We start from the raw sequence: 17,222 nt of genomic DNA, 5'->3' as shown, positions 1-17,222 counted from the left end.
AGAAGATGCCAGCAAAAGTGACACAAAAAGATACGTAGAAAGCATAGTCTTTGGGGCTTTCTCTTCCTTCCTGTTCTTGAAAATTCTATGAACACAACTGGATGACTGAACCCAGGTCTGCCTGCTGGATGATGACAAAATCTAGCCCAATTACCTCCAGCACTATTACGTAGAGATAGTCAACCATCAGATCTGTGAGTGAAGCCTTTGGAAACCAGGTGACCACAATGCATACTGAGCCCAGCCAGTATTCTGATCAGTAATCCTCACTGGGACCGGCTCAATTTGCCAACACATAGTGTATTGATTAAAAAAAAAAAAAAAAGTTTATTGAATTAAGCCACTAAGTTTTGAGGCAGTTTGTCAAAGTTATTCTCAAAGCTGTACATGAACTCCTAAAAAAAGCCCAAGAATTGCTTCTCTGAAAAAGAGTAAGAAAGGCAAATTAAAGATAAACAACACAGTTGCCAGTTATTACTTTGCTTCTGAGATAAACTTCAAATATCCTCTAAGGTAAGAATTTCATAATTACAACCAAAAGCAATTACAAACAGAGCACAGGACACTTGTGATTTCTAGAAGCCACAACAAAATGTTCTGCCCATAATTCATATGAAGTCCCAATCCCACTACTTCAGAATGTGACCATATTTTAAAGTAAGTTCTGAATGAGATGACTAAGATAAGATGATGCCCCTAGGATAGACCCTAACCCAATAGGACTGGTGCCCTTATAAGAAGAGGAAGAGACACCACGAGCATGCATGGACAGAAGAACAACTCTGTGAAGCAGCAACAAAAGGGTGGAATGAATTCTGGCATCTGTAAGCCAAAGGAGACAGGCCTCAAAGGAAACTAAAGTGGCCAACACTTTGATCTTGGACTTCCAGACTTCAGAACTGTGAGAAAATAAATTTAAGCCACCCAAAACTGAGGTATTTTGGTTATGGCAGCCTTAGAAAGCTGAGAAAACTAATGCATATTCTATGAGAAATCCTACTCATGCTTTTTTCACCTTCAAAAGGGAAATATGGCTAAAGTCACTAATTCAATCACAATTTACAAATATTGTATAAGTTTTTTTGGTGGTTATTATTTAGAAAACCATTGCAAAATAATTTGTTGTCCTTTCCAATTTCTCCACTTAAGGTGAGCCCAACCACATTTAGAAAAATACAGAGATTTATAGCTAGCAATGACAGGAGTTAAATGCATACACATACAATTTAAAATGAATTTTTTTTCCAAACAAAAACATTATTCTGTATTTTAAAAATGGCTATCCCTATGTGATCCAGTCATCTAAAATCTTTTAGTGATAAAACAAAACTTAAGTGATATTAAACAACAATAGGGTCTCTTCTGGCAAAGATTTAAATATCTATAATTAAGTGTGAAAAAATTACAGCCATTGTCAATTATACATCAATAAAAAAGTATTTTTATTATTGCTAATATAATATATAACATGGTGACTATAGTTAATATTAATGTATTATATACTTGAAATTTGCTTAAAGTAGATCACAAGCATTCTCATCACAAACAGTAAGAGGTAATTATATGAGGTGATGGATATGTTAATTAGCTTGATTGTGGTAATTATTTCACAATATGTAAGTACCCTGAAACATCACATTGTACACCTTAAATATATACAATTTTTAATTGTCATTAGTACCTCAACATAGCTGGAAAAAAATTTTAAGCAAAGCCAGGGGTAGTAAAGAGTTAGGTGGATGGCAAGGAACAATGTGTATTTTATTATAAATATTTTAATAAATACATAAACATAACTCATAATTGGCAGCTTGTGGGATGTGGCTGGATGCTAACCATGACCTCTGTTTTAAAAAGTCATAAATTCTCAAATAGTGAAAATAAGGTAGAAGAAAGATGAGGTTGGAAGGATGCTTAATCTAATTTAAAAAAGATAAAAGTTTTTGTTTAGATTTTAAAATTGTGCCACTAGCCCTTCCCTGATATATAAACAATTAAGTTTCTAATTTCCAAGGATTCTTATTTACTAAGTGAGGTAAACAAGAAAAACAGTGGACCTCAATGTCTTTCAAAACATTTTAAAATATGAATATTTTGATAACTCTTAAGTATTTCAATAATATGATGATTTATATAAGTTTGGAGGGGGGACTTTATTCCTTTAAACAGACCAAAGTAGGGCAGCCCTGGTGGCTCAGCAGTTTAGCACCGCCTTCAGCCCAGGGTGTGATCCTGGAGACCCGGGATCAAGTCCCACGTCGGGCTCCCTGTATGGAGCCTGCTTCTCCCTCTGTCTGTGTCTCTGCCTCTCTCTCTGTCTCTCATGAATAAATAGATAAGAAATCTTTTATAAATAAATAAATAAATAAATAAATAAATAAATAAATAAACCAAAGTAAATGAAATTAGATAACAGGTGTTAAAAGGTTTTGTGTGGACGGTAAGTATATTCTTCTTTCCTGCAGTAGTTATATCACGTTTGTTAAAAGTTTGATTATTGGACTCACTTTGTCAGCACATGTACTAAAATTAGAATGATACAGTGAAGATTAGCCTGACATGTACACAAGGATGACATGTGAATTTGTGAAGCGTTCCATATTTTGGAAACAGTAAGATGGCAGGCAAAAGGTACTATACATTAGGATTATCCTCTAGTCAATAAAGTTGTTTCCTATGGGGTAAAGAGTAACAATTCTGATACTGCTATTTATGTATCCTGGAATTAGCAGATGGCAAAAACCAGACTTCTCACTGTTGGAGAGGGATTCTATAGATAAGCAAGGAAAGAAGTAGGTTAGGTGTACTGTATCACAGGGTATTGAAATGGAGTTGGGTCTAGACAACACTCATGTTTAGCTTATTATTGATACCTATGGTTGCATATAGAAATCGTTATAGATACATGTAGGTACACAGGTTAGTATACGCATATATCTAGCTGAAAGGCCTAGAAATAACATCCCATTAGCAATGAGCACTCTTAACACCAGATCTTGGTTGGTTAGTTCATTCCTTCTTTCTTTCTATTTTTCCCTTCCCTTCCTTCCCTCCCTCCCTCCCTCCCTTCTTTTTCTTCTTTCTTTCTTTCTTTCTTTCTTTCTTTCTTTCTTTCTTTCTTTTCTTTTCTTTTCTTTTCTTTTCTTTTCTTTTCTTTCTTGAGAGAGAAAGAGCACATAGGTGTCGGGAGGGAAAGGCAGAGGGAGGGAGAGAGAGAGAATCTTAAGCAGGCTCCATGCCAGTGCAGAGCGAGGCAACACATGGCTTGTTCTCATGACTCTGAGATTATGACTTGAGCCAAAATCAAGAGTTATACGCTTAGCCAGTTGAGCCACCCAGGTGCCCCCAGATCTTGGTTTTTAATGCTATTCTGCAACAAAAGGAATCAGGACTCCTTGGAGAAATGCCTGATTCTAGGACTGGAGGCAGGATATATCTAAATGGAGCATCTTGTAGTGCCACGTAGTACCAGAAAGTTAAGTGTTCAAAAGGAAAAAAAATGATGAGGTTATGTCAAAGGGACACAGAAGACAACCTAAAGAGCTCCCAATGACAAAATGTGGAACAATTTGAGTGGCAAGATAAATAAAATAGTGTATTAGTCAGCTTCAGGTGACATAACAAAAGAACACAGATAGAATTTGTAAGTAAGAATAAACAGGAATTTATTTTTCACAATTCAGAAAGCTGAGAAATCTAAGATCAAGGTCCTAGCCAATTTTGTCCCTCATCAGGGCCCTCTTCCTGGCCTGCAGTTGGCCACCTTCCTGCTGCCTCACATGACTATGAGGTAGAGGGAGGATTGCACTGGAAGGTGATTGATCTTATAAGAGCATCAATCCCATCATGAGCGCCCCATCTTCCTGATCTCATTTAAACCTAATTACTTCACAAAGGCCCACCTCCAAACACCATCACAGGACCTTCAGAGAACAAGCAGTCTTCACCGAAAGCCAGGAGGTAACGTTTCAGAGAAGAGACTAAGAGGAGACTGCTAATCTCAGAAGGCATTCCAGGGGATTGAAGTAGAAGAGCATGGCAGAGGGGAAGGAATGGTGGTCCATGACAGCTAGTGAAGAGACCCAAGGCATGGTCAGGGATAACAACACTCCCATACTCTCTGAAAGCAGTGGGCTGACTGGATCCTTAACCCTAGTTTCTCCTGCTCTAGGCCACATTCTCCACAACCACTAAAGTGACCTTCCCCTAACAGAAAGCTGATCCCATCACCACTTCCAGGGAACAGTTCATGTTCTGCCATTGCCCTGTGAGTCTCATCCTTTAAAAACAACAACAAATCATGTAAAATCCTTCCTTGATCCCAAGTCCTTCTTTAGATACCATCTTTTTCTTCATTCACAAGCAAAGTCTTTTCAAAGAATAATTCCTGTTGGCCCTCTCCACTTCCTCACCCACCATCCATCATTCAACCCAACTCTAGTCCAGCATCTATTTCTATCTTGCCATTGGCAGGGCTCCACCTTAGAGCATCGGTGGATTACTAATTGCCTCACTTATTTTAGGTGACTTCCCCGCAATTTTTGACACTGTTTACTGAAACTTACTGTTGAGACATTATTTCTTTCATTTATTCAATAGTTACAAAGTACCTCCAAAGTACCAGGCACTGTTCTACTTGCTTAGAATATATCAACAAAGGCCCTTTCCCTTGTGGAGCTTATCTTCCAGCAATAAACAGGGTTCAGGGAAGATATAAACCACAGCACAACACAACTATTAAAAAGTAAATTACGTAGTATTTTAATAAGTGATAAATGCCATAGGAAATAGAAAACCTCAGTTAGAATAAAGGAAGTCAGGAATGGATGGGGGGAGGCAGTTGAAATATTAGAAAGGGTAGTCCCTTCCATCCTCTCATTTCCTATATAATGGTGCTTTTTTCCTTCATCCACATGTTAAGTGATGTTTTTCTTCTCACTCTTCACTCTCTCCTTGGACAATTATTTTCATACCCAAGGCTTCCTTTAAAACTATATGTGGGGATCCCTGGGTGGCGCAGCGGTTTAGCGCCTGTCTTTGGCCCAGGGCGCGATCCTGGAGACCCGGGATCGAATCCCACGTCAGGCTCCCGGTGCATGGAGCCTGCTTCTCCCTCTGCCTGTGTCTCTGCCTCTCTCTCTCTCTCTCTCTCTCTCTGTAACTATCATAAATAATAAATAAATAAAAATAAATAAAACTTTAAAAAAATAAATAAATAAAACTATATGTGGACAACTCCCAGATGTAATCACCATCCACATGCCCCTCAGGCACACACATAAGGTACCTCATCCTGTGATGGCTCTGTCACAAACCAGTGATTCTTAGGGTAATGTGCTGGACTGAATGATTTGTCTATTTTACCAATCAGAGCAGAGAATCCATCTAATGTCAAAAACTGTCACACTTTCTTGAAGTTCTTTGGGGGGGGGGACAGAGGGAGAGAATCTTTTTTTATTATTTAAATTCAATTAATTAACATATAGTATATTAGTTTCAGAGGTAGAGCTCAGTGATTCAACAATCTTATATAATATCTAATGCTCATTACATCACATGCCCTCCTTAATGTCCACCACCCAGTTACTCCATACTTCTACCCTCTTCCCCTCTAGCAACCCTCAGTTTTAAGAGTCTCTTATGGTTTGTCTCCATTTCTGATTTATTTTTCCCTCCTTTCCCCTTTGATTTTGTTTCTTAAATTCCACATGAGTGAGATCATATAATTGTCTTTCTCTGATTGACTTATTTTGCTTAGCATAATACCCTCTAGGTCTATCCACATTGTTGCAAATGGCAAGATTTCATTTTTTGATGGGTGAGTAGTATTCCATTGTATATGTCTTCTTTATCCATTCATCTGGTGATGGTCATCTGGGCTCTTTCCACAGTTTGGATATTGTGGACATGGCTGCTATAAACATTAGGGTGCAGGTGTCCCTTTGGATCACTACATTTGTATCTTTGGGGTAAATCCCGAATAGTACAATTACTGGGTTGTAGGATAGCTCTATTTTCAACTTTTTGAGGAACCTCCATACTGTTTTCCAAAGTGGCTGTACCAACTTGCATTCCTGACAGCAGTGTAAAAGGGTTCCCTCTTGGGAGAGAAGACAATCTAAATCAGGCTCCACCCCATCTGGGCCTAATCTCACAACCCTGAAATCATGACCTGAGTTGAAATCAAGAGTTGACCACTTAATCAACTGAACCATCCTCATGTCTCTCTTGAATTTCAAGGGCTATTTCTGAGGTATAGCAAAGGGGCCAAGGCATAGCAAAAGGGCCAAGACAAAGGTCAGAGTTTCTGCACCAGGGAGATAGTCAGTTCCAGGGAGTCCTCTTAAACTCTGGAGCCTGTTTTCTTCCAAATTTCTGATGGGACCTGTGACTATTTTTGCACCAATATTATCTTCTGAGGAAAACATGTCTTTATTTTTCTACTTCCACCTCTTCTTCCAATTGCACTTCAAAAATCCTTTGGTTTTTGGGCAGCCCGGTGGCTCATTGGTTTAGTGTCACCTTCAGCCCAGGGCGTGATCCTGGAGACCCGGGATCGAGTCCCATGTTGGGCTCCCTGCATGGAGCCATGGAGCCTGCGTCTCCCTCTGCCTCTCTCTCTCTCTGTCTCATAAATAAATAAAACATTTTTAAAAATCCTTTGGTTTTTAAAGATGTGTGTGTGTGTGTGCACGCACGTGCACATGGGAACTTTTTCTTGATCTGAGAGACTCAGGGCTGGCTATTCTACATCCCACTGAACCTTTCTGATCTCAAGATCCAATGTTTCCACAGCATCTACCACTTCAGATTTATCCCCAATTTCTGATGTGTTCACCATTATCACACCAGTGACCCACAGATAACCTTCCAAATGCTAATACCTGCCACAAAAGATAAACTTATAATATGTGACAGTTGTGAGTTCATAAGAACAAGCTTATATACAGCACTAATGAGCAGAAAGAAATACTAGAGCTGAGGCAGATTCATTTGTTGAAGGGCATGTGAAATTGGAGCAGAAATTAGACTTTTTAGAGAAATTGAAAAGCTATTATTGAGAAAGTATCTCATTGGCAATATAATGATGTCGCATCTCAGAAATGGTTTTGGGAGATCATAAAAGACAATTTTGCCTAACAAATGTTAGAAATTACTAATAAAAGAATCTTGAGGAATTTAGGACACAGTTAAGGCTAAATTTTTAGAGATAAGTTTCTTTTATTGAAATAACTCGCCCAATAATATTTGCTTCACTGGATAAGGATAAAAGGGGACTTTTTTTGCATCCCACCACAATGTATTAATTCTGAGTCTATTAAAAAAGTACATTTAGTTCTCAGATTCTGGCTATCAAACTTTCATCTCCCTAGATTGCCTTAAAGAAAAAGGAGAAAGAAAACTAATTTATCACTGCTAAGTAAACAGAAACAAAAATATAAATCTTAAAAGAATATAAACTATCTGGGAACAAAAGATCTACTATTTCCTCACTCAAGGAGGCAAAAGCCCCTATGAATTCATGAGGATAAAAACGTGACCTGAAGTGACATAATTAAATGTAGAGGCCAATAATTATAGTTTGTTGAGACTGAAAAAGCAAATTATGCTCTATTTTAGAATGTTTCAATATAGAACGTTTAGCAGTAATAGGATGGATAAATTGCATGCATGCACACTCGTGCATGTTGGCACATGTTTATGATTCCTGGAGGTGGGTAAAATGTTTTGGAGAAATAGCTCAAAAAATAATCACTATGGTGGGAGGGGAGTCGATGAAAATTAATGGAGATGACAGAAGTTGGGAGAACCCAGAAGATACAAGTGGCTAGGAGCATTTTCTGGAGAGTGAGCAATGTGATACTCAGCTATTTAGTGAAATGAGCAGAGCTTAACAAAAAGCACTCTAGGCAGAATGATGAACACATTTGCAAAATCCTTCCATGTTCTGATTTTTTTCTATGAGACCCTACTTACTAAGTACCTACAGGCATAGATAGAATATGCTCTAGTCCCTCTAGAGCCACAGAAGTGCAAGGGCATTCCATCAAGCCAGGGTGTTCTCCACTACAGAAAGGTGAAGGAAGTGTGCTGGAAAAGAGACAGAGACAGGGGAGCCACCACTAATGGGATGGCCATGGAAACAGGGAGAAAAGGAATTCCACAGGACTGACTGGATGTGAGAAAGAATAAGGGAAGGGAAGATCCCTCATTTCCAGTCTGGCTTGGATGATGGGGTGGGTATCGGCATCATGAACATAGATACAGGGGGAGCAGGTGTGGGAGAAGAAACTAGATCAATTTGGAATATATTAATTCATGCCTAGGAGATCCAAAGTTGAGGATAGTTAATGGGTAATATCATTATGTATGGGTTTTTTTTTTTAGGTTTTATTTATTCATTCATTCATTCATTCATTCATTCATTCATTCATTCATGAGAGAGGCAGAAACACAGGCAGAGGGAGAAGTAGGCTCCCTGGGGGAAGCCCGATGCAGGACTTGATCCCAGGACCCCGAGATCACAACCTGAGACAATGGCAGATGCTCAACCACTGAGCCACCCAGATGCCCCTCATTCTGCATGTTAACAGTCTCTTAAAGTCTTATCCTTAGAGGTTCTGAACTCTGGTACCATAGAAATGTTCTCAGCTCATAGAAGTCTGCTCCCATTTAGTAAATAGTTAAACAGATTTGATATTTCAACAGTTCCAATACTGCTCTAAATGCAAACTTCTTATAGATAGAAAAGAGAACTGGATGATACATTCGAGAACCATGGAATATACTCTGGCTGAAGAAAACTGGCAGCACCTTAATCACAAATTTTAGGGCCTGCTGCCCCCGAAGTTACAACTAGGATTGGCAGCTTTAGCCAATAAAAATCCACGATGCTCAGTTAAATTTGAATTGCTAAAATAATGCAGCAGTTGGGACATATTTATACTAAAAACTACAGTATGTAGGGCACAAACTGAAAAACTCCTTGTTGTTTATCTGAAATTCAAATTTTATTTGGCACCCTGTATTTTATCCGGTAACCCTAGTAGCAATGTTATTTGTGTACTCTACATTGTTAGCATTCAAGTCATCCTTCTTATAGAAAGGCATACAAAAAGCTATTTACATATTAAGTATGGCTTTCTTCACTTACTTTATAAAAATAATAAAAGCAGTGTATTTATATGGGGCATTTGGGACATTTCTCAAAAGGATCACATTTCTCTCATGTTGCATGAAGACATGTATTAATGTGTCTTAACACCAATGAGATTGATGACTAGAAAGTTCTTTTAAATATAAGCAGCACCTTAAAGTGGGAAACACATATTAATATATAAAATGTTAAATCCAGGCTCAATGAACATATCTTATTTGTAAGGGATTTAGTTAAAAAATAAATACACTGGACTATGATTCATCATGATAGTCTCATTAGTTTCAAGGTTCATGTAGGCCATGACTGCTTTCTAGATGCCAAACTTTCCCATTCGGTCACCTGCCTCCTGGGGATTGGGTTCAGGGAGATATATGATTCAGACCTCTGAATAACATTTTATAAACTAGAGTAGCAAGACACTCATTGGTAGAGTTATCAATAGACTTTATAAGAACAAATGGTAGATGACTCTTTTTTTTTTTTTTTTTTTTTATGATAGTCACAGAGAGAGAGAGAGAGAGGCAGAGACACAGGCGGAAGGAGAAGCAGGCTCCATGCACCGGGAGCCTGACGTGGGATTCGATCCCGGGTCTCCAGGATCGCGCCCTGGGCCAAAGGCAGGCGCCAAACCGCTGCGCCACCCAGGGATCCCTATGGTAGATGACTCTTAAGACTAAAACCGACTTGTCATTTCACTGATTAATTCAATACTTTTTAAACCAAGGAAGTATTTATATTCAATATATTTAAAACTCATGAATAAATAGACTGATGCTGTTTTATGCAAAATAGGACCTATGAATACAGTGTGGTTGTCCATCTGCCTTTAAATGATGTGTTGTTTTAACTGGAAAATAAAAAGTCACGTTAGACCCAATTTTCCTCCCCCCTCTAAGATCAGTGGACATTGCCCAGGTAGCACAACTGATTTCAGATCATTTTATAAGACCCTGCAATTTGCTGCAGCGTAGAATCTGTTCATGAGATAATTATGTGCAAGTATCCTGAAAACATTCTATGTGCCCAAGAATGCAAAGTGCTATCATCATCATTTACTATATAGGGAAATCTGGCACCTTTCATGAGTATTGTGATAATAAGCAGGTTAGGAAAAAAAATAAACATCATAGCAGCCATGGTAGTGAAGATGGGATTGTCATATTTCTAAATTTGAAGACAGATGTCTGACTAGACAACCAAATGAGTATTTTACCTTTATCCTATTCAAGTCAAATTCAAATAGGTCAAGGACTTTTACCACTTTCAGTGAAAAAAGTGGGTAGTGCTGACCATACTGTCAGGCTGTCTTTTCCACCAGGTCCAATTTAAGAAAAGCATGTGTGATCTTGAAACACTAATGGTGGCCTATTTCATCTTGTTGCACCTATTCCAACCCCCCACCCTCTTTCCTCCTAGTTCATGGCAACACTTATTATCTAGCATGTTCACTCTCCTTACCACCAAGCAATACCAGCCTTTAACATACAGATCAAGTTCTACCTATTGCATGAAAACTTCTCTTACCAAACCAGCAAACATAGATGGCTGACACCAAATTGAAAAAGCTCTACAGCTCATACTCTTCCCTAATCACACTTTTATCACTCAATAAATATATACTGAACACCTACTACAGCCAGGTACTGCTGTAGATGTTGGAACATAACTGAATGAAACACACCAAAAAATCCCTGGCCTCATAGCATTTACTTTATGCTAAGAGAGACAATGTATATATAAGTAAATAAATATAAGTTAAGTCCTATGAAGAAAATAGATGTTATTTAAAAGTAAAAGTGTATTTTACGAGTTAGCATTTAACTGTTCTGTGGCATCAAGCAACTATTTGACCTTTGGAGGCTCTCAATTTTCTCATTTCTTATTCTATGAGAGAGATTTGTAAGATCTATTCCTATTTTGAAATGCTATGTCTGTCAATTAAGCTTTCAAAACATCTTAATGATACATATATACAGTTTTATAAGGAAGATTAAATTTCTTTTTCAGTATGACCTAAGCATTGAGGATAGAATCAACACTATGTTCAAAATTAGAGCACTTGCTACTCAAAAACAAACCTGTAAGCAAGTAATTTTTGATGATGTATTACTTTTTCTACACTACTAAAACCTCTTTTTTATTTATTTAAACAAAACAAAGGATTTTTTTTATTCTAAAAGACAACTAGCACATATTTCAAAGTCACTTTTAAGAATTCATCCTTTTTAACTATAGATGTCTTAGACTGAATCCTCATTGTTATTTCCTCATAAAATGCTGGGCAAACAAATCTTAAATCTGTAATCTTATGAGACTGCATTCCTCTTTCATCTCTTAAACATAAATTCCATAACTCTGAATATATGAAAAACCTTTGCCATGGCCTTTGGTAGCTTTCTCATGATTGATTTCATTCTGTCTCGCTCCTCTTGTAAGTAAATCATTTGCTAAACCCCAACAAAGAAAGCTATCTATAACAACAGATTCATAGTGATTTGGGGAGTACAGAAAAGCCTTCTTCACCCACAGGTCTTCCCTGATGCCAATGTCTACATCTCACAATTAGTGGTCTCTTCCTTTGTGTTAAAACACTGTAGATGTTCCCAGAAAATTGATAAGGAGAAATGAGAGAGAAAAGATTAAAACATAGGGAACCAATGGCGATAGTATTGATAAACTGGTTGACAATGAGTTATAGAATAGCCGAATATACTGAGTTCAAGGCCACATGGGAAGCATCTTCATACTAGAGCTCCTAAAATTAGAGTGTGAAATGAAAACAAAGTAGATGAATAAAGAAGGATGAAACTCTAAAGAATAAGGGAGGAAGAATTATTATTATTTTTTAAGATTTTTTATTCATAAGAGATACCAAGAGAGAGGCAGAGACACAGGGAAAGGGAGAAGCAGGGTCCCTGGGATCCCAGGATCACGCCCCGAGCCAAAGGCAGACACTCAACCACTGAGCCACCCAGGCATCCCAGGGAGGAAGAATTAAGTCACATTTTATGACAACTGCTCTTTGCTGACTATAACTCTGACATGATGAGAAAAACTGTCTTCTTTCATACACAGTTTTGCTGACATTCTGCTCTGCCATATTAAGTTGTTGTCTCTAGTAACCTAAAATTATGGTTTACTAAAAGCAACTGTCCACTGTATGACTTCTACATTTCTGTGTAAAATTTGAAGAATGAGTGTCCATTTTTACAACCATTTTACCCTCACTAAATTGCTAATTTCCCTCCTCCTAATAAGCAAGGAGCTAAATGGTTTACCTAAACTTTTTTCTTATTCAAGTCACTGAAATTCAAGGCAGGAAGCTTTTACTTTCTCTAGAAGCATCAACCTTAAAAATTTCCATATTCCCAACTCCCAACACCACTGAAATTAATTCTAACAATCTGAATATTTATAAAAATAATCTCCTCTTCTCTCTTCTAAACACAATAACTACAGATTTTCAAAACAGAAAGAAATAAAGACTTTATTCAGTACCAAATTCATTGTGTTCCATTTGGGAATTAACTGTTATCTGTGTAGTCCATGGGATGCCAACTCTTTATGGAGAAAAATAAATCAATTTAGCTATGACCCTGGTGTGGCTAAATGGAATGATACCTTGACACTGTGGGACTGTGGAAAATTAGCTATCCTCTTTGTGCTTTGTTTCCTTACCAATACAACAGGAAAATGACCTGTCAAATATGTTAGAAAGATTACCAAATGAACATTTTTTAAATAAAAGGTACAGGGATACCATATTCACTCAAATAATTTCTACTTCTCCCTTTTCCTCAAATGTTGGCAGTTTAAATAGAGGAAAGGGAGAATGAGAAACAGAAAAAGTAAAATAAGGATTGCATTTTGCTTTGTTACCACATTTAGAGATTGTCACCTTAATTTATTGTAGCAACACTGAAAGATTCAATGCTTTTAAGTTGATTTTTTTTAAGATTTTATTTATTTATTCATAGAGACAGAGAGAGAGAGAGAGAGAGAGAGAGAGAGAGGCAGAGACACAGGCAGAGGGAGAAGCAGGCTCCATGCAGGGAGCCTGACGTGGGACTCGATCCAGGGTCTCCAGGATTATGCCCTGGGCTGCAGACGGCACTACACCGCTGCGCCACCGCGGCTGCACTGCTTTTAAGTTGATTACTCAATCTGTTTCCTCTCCTTTCTCAAATTTATATTAAGTATAAACTAACAAGCTTTGTTAGTGGTCATTGTCTAAGAAAAGAAACAGATCACACTCAAAAGGAGGGCTCTTGATAGTTAATGAAAAGATGAAGAATTCTAGACAAGGTCATCACAAATTCAATATACCAACAAAAAATAATAAAAGTGACTGAGGACCAAACCAAAAATGATATAACAATAATTCATAACACAAAGGAAACACTTAGGATAAGCAAACAAAAAAGTATTTAGTACAATGATAGCCACTTGTCACTGATAAAGGGTACAATTAAAAATAAAGATTCATGGGCAACCCGGGTGGCTCAGCGGTTTAGCGCTGCCTTCAGCCCAGGGCGTGATCCTGGGGCCCTGGGATTGAGTCCTGCGTCGGGCTCCCTGCATGGGGCCTGCTTCTCCCTCTGCCTGCGTCTCTGCCTCTCTCTCTCTCTGTGTGTCTCTCATAAATGAATAAATAAGATCTTTAAATAAATAAATAAAAAATAAATAAATAAAAAATAAATAAAAATAAAGATTCATGAACCATAACATATTTGCACTAAATTGCATAAAAATTAACAAAATATGAGCTATTATAAAGACCACTATTATGAAATGATATGTGTCCCCCCAAATTCACTACTCTGAGATCCTAACCCCCAATGGGATGATATAAAGAGTGGGGCCTTTGCAAGGTGGTTACGTCATGTAGGCAAAGCCCTCTTAAATGGGATTGAATGAGACTAGTGCCCTTTTTTTTTTTTTTTTTTTAATTTATTTATGATAGTCACACAGAGAGAGAGAGAGAGAGGCAGAGACACAGGCAGAGGGAGAAGCAGGCTCCATGCACCGGGAGCCCGATGTGGGATTCGATCCTGGGTCTCCAGGATCGCGCCCTGGGCCAAAGGCAGGCGCCAAACCGCTGCGCCACCCAGGGATCCCACTAGTGCCCTTTTAAGAGAAATCCCAGAAAGCTCTCTTGTCCCTTCAACATATGTTAGACAGAGGGAGAAGAGAGCCTTTTGTGTACTAAGAAGCAAGCCTCACTAGACACCAAACCTGCCAGTGCCTTGATCTTGGATCTCACAGCCTATGCAACTGTGAGAAATAAATTTCTGTTGTTTATAAACCACCCAGTCCATTACATTCTGTTATAAGCCTGAATTGACTAAGATAACCACTAAATTAAAAAACAAAACACACAATAGTAGATGGAGATTTTTACACACCAACTTATCATTGACATAAATAAGGATTTGGAAGATCTGAATAATTTGTCAATAAATATAGTCAGATAAACATATATTGAGTTCTGTGACCAAAAATAAAATACAGTCTCTTCAAAGAATCTACAAAACTTGCATAAGCTTTACTACATTTCATGTGTAGCAGACTATTCCTTTGGTGACTTGCCAGTGAAGCACTTTTACTAGTAAGCATGCCCTTGTATACTCCTTTCATATATTATTTCTGGGCTTGGCCCATGTGACTGGCTTTAGCCAATTAGCAAGTGTTATGCTAACAGGTGTTTGGTAAGGCTTGTACATGGAGGCTCTATTTTTTGTAACTCTAATTCCTGAGATACTCTCTCTCAGCTCTCAGCCACCATAATGTAGGAAATTAAGCCTGATTTATCCATATAAAGAAAAACACATGTAAGTAAATCAAGGACAAAGCCAATAGCCCCAGGTGAGCTCCCAGCAAATGGCCAATATCAACCACCATTGGAAGAGACTTTTCCCACCCTAGTTGAGCTGCCCAGTTGATGCTGCATGGAGCAGATATAAGCTATCCTCAAAAAACCCTGACCAATTTGTAGAATTTGAGCAAATAACTACTTTAGTATCAATCCACCCGTTTGGGGGTAAATGATTATCTGAATCATCAGAGTTTAAAGAATCTCTTAACTTATTCTGAAAAACTGTAATTATAGAAGGTTTATTCTGTGACATAATAAAATCAAATAAAAAGAATAAGATTCAACCAAAGAAAAAGCCCCAAAACACTGAAATACAAAAACACCCATATATATATATACAAGTTACTTATAAGTGAAAGAGATCAAATTTTAAAAAGGATTTAGAAAATAAAGACAATGAGAATGATACACATAAAAACTAATAAAATCAATATACTTAAAAGGATTGAAGTTCTACAAAGTACGTTCACCAACGACACTGGCATGAACTAGGCAGCATTGACAGAAGGAAATTTATGGAATTCATAAATCTGTATGAATTAATCTGTAAAAATTAAATAACACACTCCTAAATAAACAATTGATTAAAGAAATTAGAAGGATAGCTGGCAAATGCCTTGAGATGAATGAAAATGAAAATACAACATACCAAAACATATGGGACATCACTATATCAGTGCTTATTGGGGAATTTACAGCTATAAATGTCTATGTAATAAAAGAAGAAAGATCTTAAAAATATTTTCTAACTTACTACCCCAAGTAAGTAGAAACAGAAGAACAAACTAAATTCCAAGCAAGCAGAAGGAAGATAGTAATAAAGATTAATACAGAAATAAAGAATCAAAAAAACAATAGAAGCAATAAAACAAAAGTTCATTTTTTAAAAATCAACAAAATTGACAACTTTTAGTTAAACTAAGAAAAAAGTGAAAGAGAAGACTCAAAAAACTAAAATTAGGAATGAAAGAGGAAACACTCCTGTTGACCTTAAAGAAGTAAAAGGAAAAACAAAACTATACTGTGAACAATGGTACCGAATTAGATGACCTAGAGGGAATGGAAAAATTACTAGAAACACAGAAAAACACAGAAATTGACTAAAGGAGAAAAAGAAAAATTGAATGGAGTGATAAAAAAGTTGAATTAATATTTTTAAAAACTTCCCACAAAGGAAAATCCAGGAATCAGATGACTTCACTGAATTCCACCAACGTGTAAAAGAAGGAACAGCAATCTCTCAAAAACCGTACTAAGGGGGATCCCTGGGTGGCGCAGTGGTTTGGCGCCTGCCTTTGGCCCAGGGTGCAATCCTGGAGACCCGGGATCGAATCCCACGTCGGGCTCCCGGTGCATGGAGCCTGCTTCTCCCTCTGCCTATGTCTCTGCCTCTCTCTCTCTCTCTGTGACTATCATAAATAAATAAAAAAATTAAAAAAAAAATTAAAAAAAAAAAAAAACCGTACTAAGAAACAGAAGAGGAAGGAATACTTTGTACCTCATTCAATGAGGACGGTATTACCATGATACCAAAACTAAAGGCATAATAAGAAAAATATAGACCAATATCTCTTATGAATATAGACATTAAAAATTCAACAAGCACTAGGACATCGATGTGGATGGAACTGGAAGTTATTATGCTGAGTGAAATAAATCAATCAGAGAAAGGAAATTATCTCTGCTTTCACTCATATGTTTAATATAAGAAATAATACAGAGGATCATAGGAGAAGCGAGGGAAAACTGAATGGGAAGTCATCAGAGAGGGAGACAAACCAAAAGAGACTCTGAACCACAGGAAACAAACTGAAGGTTGCTAGAAGGGAGGTGGGTAGGTGGGTGGCATAACTGAGTGACGGGCATTAAGAAGGGCATGTGATGTGATGAGTACTGGGTGTTATATGCAACTGATGAATCACTGAACTCTTATCTCTGAAACTAATGGAAACTAATGATATATTATATGTTGGCTAATTGAATTTAAATTAAAAAAAAAAAACCCACTAGGACACTGAACCTAACAACATATAAAAAGGATTATACACCATGACCAAGTGGAATTTATCCCAGAAATTCAAGATTGGTTTGAAATATGAAAAATCAATCAATGTAATGTACTACGTTGACAGAATGAAAGAAGTCATTTCAATAGATGCAGAAAAAGCATTTGACAAAATCCAACTC

The 17,222-nt window shown here is 37.4% G+C and overlaps 1 protein-coding gene and 1 non-coding gene across 11 annotated transcripts in view; one reads left to right on the top strand and one right to left on the bottom strand.

Moving 5' to 3' along the window:
- The window catches only part of NEK10 (NIMA related kinase 10), a 230,932-nt gene that overhangs the window by 98,407 nt on the left and 115,303 nt on the right, over window positions 1-17,222 (bottom strand). The gene's annotated exons all lie outside the window — the stretch shown is intronic.
- LOC121479197 lies at window positions 2,500-2,606 on the top strand. Its single transcript, XR_005984697.1, has one exon. It is a non-coding gene; the product is annotated as a U6 spliceosomal RNA (small nuclear RNA).

This window comes from Vulpes lagopus, chromosome 19 (assembly GCF_018345385.1).
Source record: "Vulpes lagopus strain Blue_001 chromosome 19, ASM1834538v1, whole genome shotgun sequence".
Taxonomy (NCBI): domain Eukaryota; kingdom Metazoa; phylum Chordata; class Mammalia; order Carnivora; family Canidae; genus Vulpes; species Vulpes lagopus.
Note: the sequence above shows the minus strand (reverse complement) of the source record. Positions and strands in the feature narration are given on the sequence as shown.